The sequence below is a fragment of the Cetorhinus maximus genome, chromosome 17, assembly GCF_964194155.1.
Source record: "Cetorhinus maximus chromosome 17, sCetMax3.hap1.1, whole genome shotgun sequence".
Lineage (NCBI taxonomy): Eukaryota > Metazoa > Chordata > Chondrichthyes > Lamniformes > Cetorhinidae > Cetorhinus > Cetorhinus maximus.
The window spans coordinates 45693923-45707755 of record NC_135895.1 but is presented as its reverse complement, the minus strand read 5'-3'; the positions used below and the strand labels follow the sequence as shown (position 1 = coordinate 45707755).

The 13833-nt window shown below is 41.2% G+C and overlaps 1 protein-coding gene across 2 annotated transcripts in view; it reads right to left on the bottom strand.

Annotated features, from left to right (window-relative positions):
* The window catches only part of faf1 (Fas (TNFRSF6) associated factor 1), a 383193-nt gene that overhangs the window by 111647 nt on the left and 257713 nt on the right, over positions 1 to 13833 (bottom strand). The gene's annotated exons all lie outside the window — the stretch shown is intronic.

Below are 13833 nucleotides of genomic sequence, written 5' to 3'. Positions count from 1 at the left end.
GAATTACTTCACTTTTAGGTTTTTATCCACCTGCTAATATTATTTTTTAAAGTATAAATTGTCGTCCATAAATTCGGTGTACAAACAATTCCTCAATTCCAGTTGAAAAGGATAGTTTGAAAGTAGAAAGGCAGTTCAGTGGGTGGGGTGGGGAGGGGGGCGGGGGGGTTGTGCGTGATGGATTAAGAATTGTAAAACAAAGCTTTTGATCATTTTAATTTGAAATAAATAGATTTTTTTAAATGAGTGCTCATACTTTTACTTATCTGCTAAATTAAAAGTGCTGGTTTACAAAAATCCTGTAAGTTTATATTGCTGAAATACAATTTCAATTTTAACAAGTGCTGCCAGTTGTACAACAGTGACCATTTTTACAGTAATAAACTTTGACAGCTGAAATAGAAGAATGCACTGTGGAGATATTATCAAATACTGCTGTCTTTCAAATGAACCCCACCCAGTAAACTTGTCAGAAAGAGTTACTGTAATCCACAGAATAGTCTAATCCTCAGGCAAAAGAGTCAGACAGCAAAAGACAGGTGTGCTAAGTTCTAATACTTGTGGTTAACTATGTGTATCTACTCATTAGCTTTGTATGTGACAAATTCAAACATTTTGTGGTCTGTCATGCAAGACTAAGGTATCAATCATCTGACAATTTAAACATCTCTGTACAAAGCTTTCCAGTATGAAGTATTCCTACACAAACTCAAACTTGAGAAATTTCCATTTGCTTGACCTGACTGCAAACGTTTGCATTTCCGTGCGACTTGGGAAATACAAACCTCAGCAAAAATCATTTAATTTAATGGTTCCTTCAAGTTAATTAAAGCTGAGCTCATAATTTGTTTTGTTGGCTATATCTGTGCCAGATTGTGTAACTTCTGCATTTCACAATTCAATACAAATTTACCAAAACCACGAAGATATGTTTCATATATTATCAAAAGTTAAATTTACAAGACTATGGTGCTATTACTGTCATCTTAATTGTATTTTGAAGAAAATAATTAAGGTTTCAAACTGACAAAACTGAGATTTTAAGTTGATAAACAAAACTGGATATAAATGATAAAGTTTGGCTACATTCCTTAGTGGATAAACATTTTGTTGACTTAATTTTTTTCTTCCTCTGTGTACTTTTGTTTTCTTTGATAGTATATTCACATGTTTCAATCTGATCTGAGACTCCTTTACTGACATCAAACATATATTGTCTCCTTTTACAAATGTAATCTTGTGTGGTTTTCTGACAGATCCTGGTATTAAAAAAACTAAAATCTGTATCCTGTTTCTTTTGTCAAAGATTGTAAAAACGTGGATCATATCAACATCTTTTACAATTGAAGCAAAAACACCATCATTGGAAACAAAATGTATATGATACAAATAAAGACCAAGGCTCTGACTTTAATTCTGGGTCAATTTAAACCTCATCCATTATAACCAAAATCAGACATTGTACTTTCAGTCCCAGGCTTCATGATAATATCACCACCAAGCAGTCATACATCGCTTAAAACAAGGATGCAACCCCTTGTGGCTTGTTTTGTTTCTGAAGAATTTTCTCAGAAATGCAATCAAAAGATTCCTCCCTGGAGGAAGGGGTGAGGCCAGGAGGGAACTCCAGTTTCCATGAATGTCAGGAGGGTTGTCAACTACTGCATCCAGAAATTTCAGAGATCATCAGCGGCACCCCCAGGTCCCAGATTCAATGACTGCATGAATATAGCAAGGATGAGCATCATCATTTAGCCCTCTCTCTCTCTATAATACACGACAGCACTCCTTCCTCTTCCTCACCCCTCTGAACAATTGCCTTCCCTCCTAGCACAAAATCTGACTTCACAATCTTATTCTCATGACACCAATTCAACTCTTCCTTGTTCTTTTCACTAGTCTGCAGAATCAGCTGGTAGAGGGAGTGAATGCTCAAAGGAGTGAATGGGTGTCAGTTAAGCAGGCTTCTTTAGCCTGGGTTGTGTCAAGCTTTTTTGAGTGTTGTGGAGCTGCACTTATCCAGGCAAGTGGAGAGTGTTCCATCACACTCCTGACTTGCAATGACATTACCATGAATAAATCCTCCATCAACAACATACTGGGGTCACCATTGATCAGAAACTTAACTGGACCAGCCACACACACATGACTTGTGCCATGGCGAAAGGTAGTCAGGAGTCACTTGTGGCAGAATACTCAGCTTTTGACCTATGCTTGTAACCACAGTGTGTGCGCGCGGCTGGTCCAGTTACGTTTCTGATCAATGGTGACCCCAGTATGTTGATGGAGGATTTATTCATGGTAATGTCATTACAAGTCATGGGGAGTTGATCAGGGTGCCTCTTATTATTTATTGCCTGTTGCAAATGCCACATCAACCCAAGCCTGAACTTTGTCCAGGTATTGCTGCATGCGGGTATGGGACTGCTTTATTATCAGAGCAGTTGTGAAGAGAACTGAAGAGTGTGCAATCATCAGGAACCATTCTCGCTTCTGACCTCATGATGGCGGGAAGGCCATTGAGAAAACATCTATAGATGGTTGAGCCTAGGGATCACCCTTGGGAATCCTCTAGATTCTTTAGAGCCGTGATGATTGGCCTCCAACAACCACAACCAGCTTCCTTTGTGCTAGGTATGGCCCCAGCAGGTGAAGAGTTTCTCCCTAACTCTCAACTGACTTAAATTTTACTTAGGCTCCTTGATGCCACACTTGGCAAATGCTGTCTTGACATCAAGGGCAGAAACTCTCACCTTATCTTTGGAAATAAGTTATTTTGTCCATGTTTGGACCAAGGTCTGGAGCTGAATGATCTGGATGAAACTTGAAGTGAGCATCGGTAAACAAGTTATTGGTGAATGTTGCTTGTTAACATTGTTAATGACCTTTCAGTAATGGGCCAGATTGCATTTTATCCAGCTTTTTGTAGAAAGGAGATAACTGAACAATTTAACACTTTATCAGGTTGATGCTAGTGTTGTAGTTGTACTGAAATAGCTTGGCTAGAGATGTGGTTAATTCTGCAGCACAAGACCTATAGATTTTGCTGGATCAAGTGTGCCCAACCATTTCTTGACATCAGTGGAGTGAAGCGAATTGACTGATGACTGGATTCTGTGATGGTGGGAATCTTAGGAGGAGGCCAAGATAGATCATCCCCTTCTGGTTGCAGATGACTGGAAATGCTTCAGTCTTGTCTTTTGAACTCCGGTCAACCTCATTGAGGATGGGAATGTTCACAGTGTATATTTACCACCACTCACAACTGAATGCATCAGGACTGTAGAGCTTTGATCTGGTCTGTTAGTTGTGGGATGATTTAGCTCTGTCTATAACATACTGTTTCCACTGTTGAACATGTTTGTAGTTCTGTTATGCAGCTTCATCAGGTTAACACCTCATTTCAACGTGCACTTGGTGCTGCTCCTGGCATGTTCTTCTGCACCTCATATTGAACTAGGGTTGGACATTTAGCTTGATGGTAATGGTAAAGTGAGGGATAATCTAGGCCATGAGGTAACAAGATTGTGGTGTGATACAATTCTGTTGCTGCTGATGGCCCACAATGCCTCATGGATGTCCAGTTTTGAACTATGAGATTGGTTCTGAATATATCACATTGAACAAGGTCGTCATGTCACACATGATGGAAAGTGTCCTTAGTGTGAAAACAGAACTATTGGTAGTTGCAATGTTTATAATCACTTATTTGGGGAAGTTGTAAATATTTTGGTTAGTGCCACTGGTTTGATTTAATGACACTTTTGAAGAACTGTATTTAAAAGAAAACAATGGTCAATCACGTATTAGATCTGGTGTTCAGAAACAAGCCTAACTTGTGATCAGGCCTTCATTTGATAGAAAACATTATTGTTACTGTTGCCCAGGTTATTAGGTTTCAATGTTCTAGCAGATCAAAGGTACTGAAAATTTACAAGCAATTCCAGGTTTCAAAATAGCTAATTTTATCAAAATGATGAAGGATTTGGAGCAAATCAATTGGTCAACCCTACTTAGGTGGGGATGTGACTGATGCTGAATATAAAAGGCATGTTTTTAAGTGTAAATTAAAATGCATATAAGTCATATACATTCCTAAAGGTCATAAGGAGTTGGCATAGTAAGATGCTTAGATGGAAGACTGATCAGGTACAAAGACAAAATACGTCAATAAAAATGTGTTTATAAACAAAAAGTGCACAATAACAAGCAAAACAAACACAAGTACTATGAACAGATGAAGAAAGCCAAGGTTGTTATTGGATTGCTAAAATGTTACTGGAGAAGACTGTAGTAATGATGTTCAAAGCTTTTACAGCCATGATAAGAATCAGAGTCTGTACCTGGCTACTGAATGATGCTCAAGGACAGGTTAGAAAGAATTCAGTGTATGGCAAAGATGCTAAAAGAGCCTTGGTCTTTATTCTTGAAGATGATGCTCAACTGACAACATTAATCTCCCTGTAAACACTGCCACTTATTGATATCGATGAGGATATCATCTCAGGTGAATAAGGGACCTTAAAATCTGCTGCCAGCCCAGATGAGACTACCAGGAGGTACTTAAAAAGATGAGACAGCAGCTATGAGTCTCTTGTCTGTACCTTTAATAACTTGCTTGAGGTGGGGACAATTTTGAAAGACTAAAATTTATATAATGCCTTTCAAGACCTCAGGTTGTCCAATTGCATTTTATAATCATTTAAGTAGATGTTGAAGTCACTGTTGTAAGGCAGGAAACATGATGGCGGGGGGGGGGGTTACTGAGGTGGGCCACAAGATGAGTTTGGTTTAAAACACTTTAGTTCTTGTCAAGAAAACAAGAAATTGTAATATTTTTCTTCTAGTAATAACCCTGGCATATTTTCTTATGTACTGGAAAGTCAGGCCGTAATTGGATTAAGAGCTAGAGTGATGGGAAGGGTCTAAAGTCAACAATAACAGTAGTTTCAATATGTTAATGAACCAAGAGGAACTTCAATCAGAATTTTACATAAAGCAACAACAGGAATAGTTTTGAATTGAGTTGTTTCAGTTCAAAGGGGGTATATATGCAGGTTGTAAAAGGGTGAAAGCAAATAAGGTAAAGAGGCTAAGTTTGTTTTTACAGGTCTAAGAGCTAAAGTAAAGAACGATTTAAGAAGGGTTGTAGAGAGAAGCCAGGGAACTACAGGCCAGTGAGTCTCACGTCAGTGGTAGGGAAACTATTGGAGAAAATTCTGAAGGAGAGAATCTAGCTCCACTTAGAGAGGCAAGGTTTGATAAGGGATAGTCAGCATGGCTTTGTCAGAGGGAGGTCACGCCTAACAAATTTGACTGAATTTTTTGAGGAGGTGACCAGGTGTGTAGATAAGGGTAGTGCAGTTGATGTAGTTTATATGGATTTCAGCAAAGTCTTTGACAAGGTCCCACATGGGAGACTTATAAAGAAGGCAAATGTACATGGGATACAGGGTAACTTGATGAGGTGGATTCAAAATTGGCTTAGTTGTAGGAGACAGAGGGTGATGACAGAAGGATGTTTTAGCCAGTGACCAGTGGTGTACTACAGGGATCTGTGCTGGTTCCCCTATGATTCGTCATTTATATAAACGACATAGATGACTATGTGGGGGGTAGGATTAGTAAGTTTGCGGATGACACAAAGATTGGCCGGGTGGTTAACAGTGAGGTTGGGTGTCTTGGGCTACAGGAAGATATAGGCAGGATGGTCAAATGGGCAGATAAATGGCAGATGGAATTTAACCCTGAAAAGTGTGAGGCGATACACTTTGGAAGGAGTAATTTGACAAGGAAGTAGTCAATGAAGTTCTAGGAAGTTCTGAGCAACAAAGGGACCTTGGCGTGTGTGTCCATAGATCTCTGAAGGCGGAGGGGCATGTTAGTGGGGTGGTGAAAAAGGCACATGGCTTTTATCAATCGAGGCGTAGATTACAAAAGTAGGGAGGTCATGTTGGAGTTGTATAGAGCCTTGGTGAGGCCACAGATGGAGTACTGTGTGCAGTTCTGGTCACCACATTATAGGAAGGATGTGATTGCACTGGAGGGGGTGCAGAGGAGATTCACCAGGATGTTGCCTGGGATGAAACATGTAAGTTATGAAGAGAGGTTGGATAGACTTGGGCTGTTTTCGTTGGAGCAGAGAAGACTGAGAGGCGACCTGATCGAGGCGTACAAGATTATGAGGGGCATGGAGAGGTTGGATAGGGAGAAGCTGATCCCCTTAGTTGAACGGTCAGTCACAATGGGACATAAGTTCAAGGTGAGGGGCAGGAGGTTTAGGGAGAATGTGAGGAAAAACTTTTACCCAGAGGGTGGTGACAGTCTGGAATGTGCTGCCCGGGAGGGTGGTGGAGGCAGGTTGCCTCACATCCTTTAAAAAGTACCTGGATCAGCACTTGGCACGTCATAACATTGAAGGCTATCGGCCAAGTGCTGGTAAATGGGATTAGGTAGGTAGGTCAGGTGTTTCTCACGTGCCGGTGCAGACTCGATGGGCCGAAGAGCCTCTTCTCAACTCTGTGGTTCTGTGATTTAATCAATTCTGGGAAGAAAGCAGTTCTGAAGAGGCTGGTTGAGATAATAGAGAGATCAGAAGAAAGGAATGCATTTAAGGAAATACTGAAGCCTATGTGAGGGGGTAGGTGCTTAGATCTCCCAGAAGACAGCAGGGTAGCTGCTCAGAACACCCAGAAGGCCAGTCTGAAAGAAGCAATTGCTGTCAGCCTCAGACGTCACCCCAAGGAAAAAGCACTGTGTGGTTAAAAATTACTGGACTTCTATAGACTCTAAAATCTAGAAGGATAGTTGCTGAACAGAGAAGGGGAAGGTTAGCTCTGAGAGTAGTTAAGACTTGTGGAACTGCTTTAAAGTACTGTTTACTGTCTGAAGCCATTTGCGAGTTTAAGTGTAATTGTGTTTTATTTGTTTTTCTTTAAATTTTTAATAAACGTTTACTTTACAACAAAATCATCACAAGTAGTTGAGGACATCATTTCCTGATTTTCATACCTGTTCCTCATACTATACAAATTGCAAAAAAAAATTTTTGGCAGCTGTTTCAAGCTTCCCTCTGGGATTTGAGCAGCTTGGCATTTACTATCAGCCGTGCCACAACATTATCCAGATAGTTTCAAATAGCAGGATATAAACAGAAAATGCTGGGAATACTCAGCAGGTCTGGAAGGGTCTGTGAAGGCAGAAATAGTTAGCATTTCAGGTCAATGACCTTTCATCAGAACTGAGTATTGTGTTTTTGTTTCAAAGAGCCAGGTCTGTATACTAGAGAGAAAAAAGACCCGGAGGGATTTGATTGAGCTTTAAAAATCGTGAAGGTCTAGGTTATGTGCATGAGGACCAATGATTTCAACTAAATTTTTTTCTCTATGCATTCTTGGGCATCACTGCTAGCATTTATTGCCAATCCTTCACTGCCCTTGAAAAGTGATAGTGAGCCACCTTCTTGAGCTTCTGCAGGCCGGGTGATGGAGCTACTCCCAACAGTGTATTATAATTTTTGGTAGCAATTTGAATACAACTGAGGGGCTTGTTAGGCCATTTCAAAGGGCAGTTAAGAGTCAACCATATTGGTTTTGGGTCTGGAGTCACATATTGGTTAGTGATTAGTGAACCAGGTGGGTTTAGACAATCTTTCATGGAATGAGCTTTTCATTCTAGATTTATTTATTTGACTGAATTTAAATTCCCCCATTGCGGTGGTGACTTCAGATAATTTTTCAGATCAATTGCTTCAATTGTATAGAAGCTTGGTTAGGCCGCACCTAAGTACTGTGTGCAGTTTTGGTCCCCTTACCTCATAAAGGATATTATTGCCATAGAGGGAGTACAACAAAGCTCACCAGACTTGTTCCGGGGATGGCTTATGAAGAAAGACTGGGGAGACTGGGCCTGTATTCTCTAGAGTTTCGAAGAATGAGAGATGATCTCATTGAAACCAACAAAATACTTAAAGGAATAGACAGGGTATTTGCAGGTAAGATGTTTCCCTTAGTTAGAACCAGGGGACACAATTTCAAAATAAGGGGGCAGCCACTTAGGACCAAGATGAGGAGAAATTTCTTTACTCAGAGGATTGTGAATCTTTGGAATTCTATGCCCCAGAGGACCGTGGAAGTTCAGTCATTGAGTATGTTTAAGGTAGAAATTGATAGATTTCTGATTGACAGTAACGTAAAGGGTTATGGGGATAGTGTGTGGGTAAGAGGCATTGAAGTGTTCGATCAGCCATGATCGTATTGAATGGTGGAGCAGACTCGATGGGTTGAATGGCCTTCTCCTGTTCCTATTATTCCTGGTCACTGGGTCATTAGTGCAGCAACATAATCACTCTGCTACCATACGCTTATGTGGATAGGTTAAGAAAGGCCTAAGGAGATGGATGGTGCAGACATTCTAGTTAAAGAGGAGTGTGAAATATTAGATACAATAAGCATTATGGGAGAGAAAGTACTGGAGGAACTGGCATCCTTGAAGGTGGATAAATCACCAGTGCCAGACTGATTGTATCCCAGGCTGTTGAAGGAAGCCAGGAAGGAAATAGTGGATGCTCTGAGGATCATTTTCCAATCCTCACTAGATACAGGCGAGGTTCCAGAGGGTTGGAGGTCTGCGGACGTTGTACCATTTTTCAAAAAGGGTGCGAGGGATGGGTCAGAAAATTATAGGCCGGACAGTCTGAATTCAGTGGTGGGCAAATTATTGGAAACTATTCTGAGAGACAGGATAAACTTACTTAGAAAGGCACTTATTGATCAGGGATAGTCAGCATGGTTTGTTAGGGTAAGATCATGTCTTACTAACTTAATAGGATTTCTTGAGGAAGTAACAAGGATTGGTGAGTGCAGTGCAGTGGATGTTGTCGACATGGATTTCAGTAAGGCATCTGATAAGGTCGCACATGGCAGACTGGTCAGGAAAGTGAGATCTCATGGGATACAGGGGAAGGTGGCAGGTTGGATCCAAAATTGGCTCAGTGACAGGAAACAAAGGGTAATGGTCAATGGATGTTTTTGCGAGTGGAAAACGATTTCCAATGGTGTTCCACAGGGCTCAGAGTTGGGGCCCTTGCTGTTTGTTGTATATATTAATAATTAAGACTTAAATGTGGGAGGCATGATCGGAAAATTTGCAGATGACACAAAAATTGGATTGTGTAGTTGATAGTGAAGAGAATAGCTGTCGACTCCAGAATATCAACGGTTTGGTTGAGTGGGCGGAGATGTGACAAATGGAATTAAATCTGGAAAAGTGTGAGGTAATGCATTTGGGGAGGGCAAACAGAGCAAGAGAATACTCGATAAACGAGAAATTATTGAGGGGGTTGAGGAAGTGAGAGGCCTTGGAGTGCGTGTCCACAGACCCTTGAAGGTGGCAGGACAGGTGGACAAGCTGGTCAAGAAAGCATATGGAATGCTTTCTTTTATTGGGCGAGGTACTGAATACAAAAGCATGGATGTAACGATGGAACTGTATAAAATGCTGGTTAGGCCACAGCTGGAATTGTGTACACGGTTCTGGTCACCACATTACAGGAAGGACATAATTGCTCTGGAGAGAGTGCAGATGAGATTTACAAGAATGTTGCCAGGGGTTGAAAATTGCAGCTATGAGGAGAGAATGGATAGGCTAGGGTTGTTTTCCTTAGAACAGAGGAGGCTAAGGGGTGACCTAATTGAGGTGTACAAAATTATGAGGGGCCTAGATAGGGTAGACAGGAAAGACTTGTTTCCCCTTGCTGAGGGGTCAATTGCCAGGAAGCATAGATTTAAAGGTGATTGGTAGAAGGATTAGATAGGACATGAGGAAAAACTTATTCACCCAGAGGGCAGTAAGCGTCTGGAATTCACTGCCTAAGTTGGTGGTTGAGGCTGAAACACAACTCATTTAAAAAGGTACCTGGATCTGCATTTGAAGCACTGTAACCTGCACGGCTATGGACCAGGTGCTGGAAAGTGGGATTAAAATGAGCGGCTAGTTTCTTTTTTCTATTTTTGGCTGGCACAGACACAATGAGCTGAATGGCCTCATTCTGTACCGTAACTTTTCTATGGTTCATGCTAGGGAAGACTTAGGTTGGATGTTAGTGGTTCTTCTTTTCCCAGAGGATAGCAAAGCTGTGGAATAGGGTGCTGGTTCTTGCCAATGGCCTACTAAGGCTATGGTGAAAATGAACAGAAAGGAGATTAAATGGCTCAGGGTGGCAATGGCTATCTGTACTCTGATGCATAGTGCATTACAACTGAATGGGGCAATCTTGATGAACCAGTGGGTCTTTTCCTCTCCAGCATTTTTATATGTTTGCAAGCATTTCTGCAGGCCTGGGTCATAAGTCAAGGTTGAGACCTATTCTATTTTCAATGGTTCACATCTTTGGACATAGAGAATTTGACAGAATTTAATACGAATGCATTAATCAGCAAACTAAAAGCAGGGCACAGATGAAATTAAACTCTGATGCTTCTTTTTGTTTTGTACACATGAGAGCAGGTGCCTGAGCCATTCAAACCACAAGAGTGCTAAAAAGAACTGTTAAGTGCAAACTGTGCAAAGAATGCAGGAATCATAAGTGAGGAAGCCTGGAAAGCTGAAAACAAAGAACTGTAGCCTCTTATCAGAGACATCTTTTAGAACATACATGTGAAGATTAAAGGTACATAATGAGGTCTATATCAGACAGCTCCTGAAAACAGGCATGCAAATCGTGGTGCATGATTAACAGATGCCCATAACTTCTGATGCAGGCAGCACGCCAAACTCATGTTGTCTACTAACTTGCATAACTGCTGCGTGCAGCCAACACTGAACATGCTATTCAATGGCTGCATGCCTCAGCTGGTGGGAGGAGGTGGGGGAGGGGGGGCAACTTCATGCAATGCTAGCACCATTTAAAACCAGCCTGCACTAATTAAAGCCAGTCTGCATCTTTTAAAGGAGGTGCATTCTGGCTACATCAAGTGCTGAAACTGTTGGGGAAGAGAGTCTAAGCAGGAAGAGTGAATTATGGTGAAAGCATACAGGGGAAAGCACATTCTCAAGTTTCTCTGGGGCTCCACTGGACACCTTGGTGGTGGTGGTGGGAAAGAAAAATGTGATCCATCCACAGTGGGTTAGAAAGCCTGACAGAATAACTTTGCAAAGGCAGCGGGATCAGGCAGCCAGAAGTCAAGCCCCGTGGACCTGGATGCAGTGCCACAAAAAGTTCAACAGTCTCACATGAGCGATCAAGGTCAGTGAACATATATCTTAAAATGCCTCATCATACTAATTGCACCACTTCTCTGCACACTGAAAAATACACCATGCTCACCAACTACCTCTATCAATCACAACTCATTTATACCATTCATAGCTTCAACTCATCCTCACATTTAGCACTGTGGTAGACAGCATTAGAGAACCCACTGGCAGCTTTCTTTGATTGCATGTCGCCGAAAGGGAGCTCATTTGACTGCTCCATTTCAAAGGAGAAGTTGAGCACATTTTCCGCAAGCCTACCTTCACTAGTCAGTGTGTGTGTTGGGATTCTACAGTTCCACGCACTAGAAGATTGGCCTTATCGGCCACCTTGCAAATAAGGCCCGAGCCATGTGCTCACCATGCAAGCTTGATGCTGAAATAGGGTGCACCGAAGCCATCCTGTGGGATAATGGCTACCCCGATCAGGTCATTGCTCGCTGCATATCATGCACACTCAGGCCGCCACTTTCAGTCCTGAAAATTGCCCAGTCTGCTTCAGATTATTTTGGAAGGGTAAGGTGTCTCAAAAATTTGAGCAACAGCTGAAGCTAGCCATTTCACATTGCTAATATACAGTAGCAACACGAGTGGTATTCTCCCACTAATAGGACTGAAAGTGGCGGCCTGAGTTTGCATGATATGCAGTGAGCAATGACCTGATCGGGATAGCCATTATCCCATAGGATGGCTTTGGTGCACCCTATTTCAGCATCAAGCTTGCATGGTGAGCAAATGGCTCAGGCCTTATTTGCAAGGTTGCCGATAAGGCCAATCTTCTAGTGCGTGGAACTGTAGGAATCCCAACAATCTGTCAAGCCAAAAAGACTTTCTGCCTATCACACAAATGAGTAATGTGGAATATGAATTTCAGTGCCGGTGTGATGCTAGGAATGAAGGCCATACATCCCAATGACTGGCAGATCGTACCAAAGAGCACATCCCTTCGGCTGTTTGCAACAGGCAAAGTACTGACTGTACCCAGCCAGCCCATGCTTGCAAAACTCAAAAACATGGTGTCCAGCATTAGGTGCGATTCCACAGTTGGAAAGCATTTGCTAAACAATCTCAACTGTGCTACGAATTACACTGACAATCAATTTAAGATTGTCAGTCGGACTTGCAGCACGTGGTTCACTTGCGCGTGCTAGAAGCTATATATATCACATTCAGGGCCCTGTCTTTTGCAGACAGAAGGAACATGTCCACACATTGTGCCTTTTTCAACTAAACAAAAGCTTGGGGTACAGCCATTCCCTGGTTCATTCCCCATGGCAATGCCTTGACCAGAGTTGGCCTGTTTGGTTTGAATTTAAACAAAAGCTTGGCAGTCAACTGTTACCTGCTGCATTCTCCATAGCAACGCTTTTACCAATCAGAGTCCACTTGCCAACCAAACAATACTGTCTTCTCATGCAGTATAAATTGTTCCCTTTACAACTTGTATTTTTGCGTATCTGTCCCGATGAGTGCAAGACGAAAGACTTCAAGAGCATATCTCTTTTTACAGCAATACTCAAGTTCTGTACTAGTAAACGACTACTTGAAAGATTTCATATGATAAGAGAACTCTTGGGAGGATATAGAAAGTAGAACTTAACACTATGGCTCATAAAGACTTATGTTATAAACTAAGTAAATAGTGCTTACTTTGTTTAACTCTTCTTGATATACAATAAAGTTTGTTTTTGTTTAAAAATGCAAAATCTTGTGACATAGTTCTGCTGGTTAATTGCTTGTTTGGATTTTTTCTTTAAATGTTAACGGGCCCTAACAGGATCATAACAGTAATCTAAGCCTCAGTTAAACTGTTGCCCCAGGAGGAACCCTGATGAGTAAAATTTAAACAACTTTATTTTATGTTAATGTTTTATGTTACATGCTGAAGTTATTAGGATAAGTATTATAGAAGCTCCAGCAGAAATGTTAACTTTGTTGAATAATCACATAGGTCAGATTGTCAGAAGTGATGTTTTAATTTTGCTAAAGTTAAGGCATTTGCATCAGTTTTCAGAATTTAGTTTATAACACAATTATGACGTTTGAAGGGGAAGACATCTGTAAATAGGGCTACTGAAAACCAATTCAGAGAAGGGCTCAACAGTTGTCATAATTTGAAATATTTTATAACAATTTAAATATGTGCAATGTGACGACCCAAGTTAGACTCTAGATAGAGCCCCAAAAACACAAATAAATTAACGCTGAAATGGAACCCCTCGTTCTTCAATCCTTTATTTATGCTGAATTAGCAGGTCATAACGGAGACTTAAGTACCTCCAGGCAAGAGAATAAAGAAACCAGGGTTCTTGCTCTGATTGGTATCTAGTAACTCCCTTGAAAAAATATGTTGCGAGGACACTTGGTGAGGATAAGGTCGGGCTCTCCATACCCACTCTGCACTGCCTGATACACACATATAAATAATTACTTCGACAAGGTAGTGAAGACTATCACAGTTCACTGAACAGTTTTCTCCAGCATGTCACCAACTTCAGGACTGAAGGAAACAATAGAAAAGAAAGTTTAAATTTTTCTTTAAAAAAACAGAAAAATGTCAAATTTTAATAGCGAGAGGAG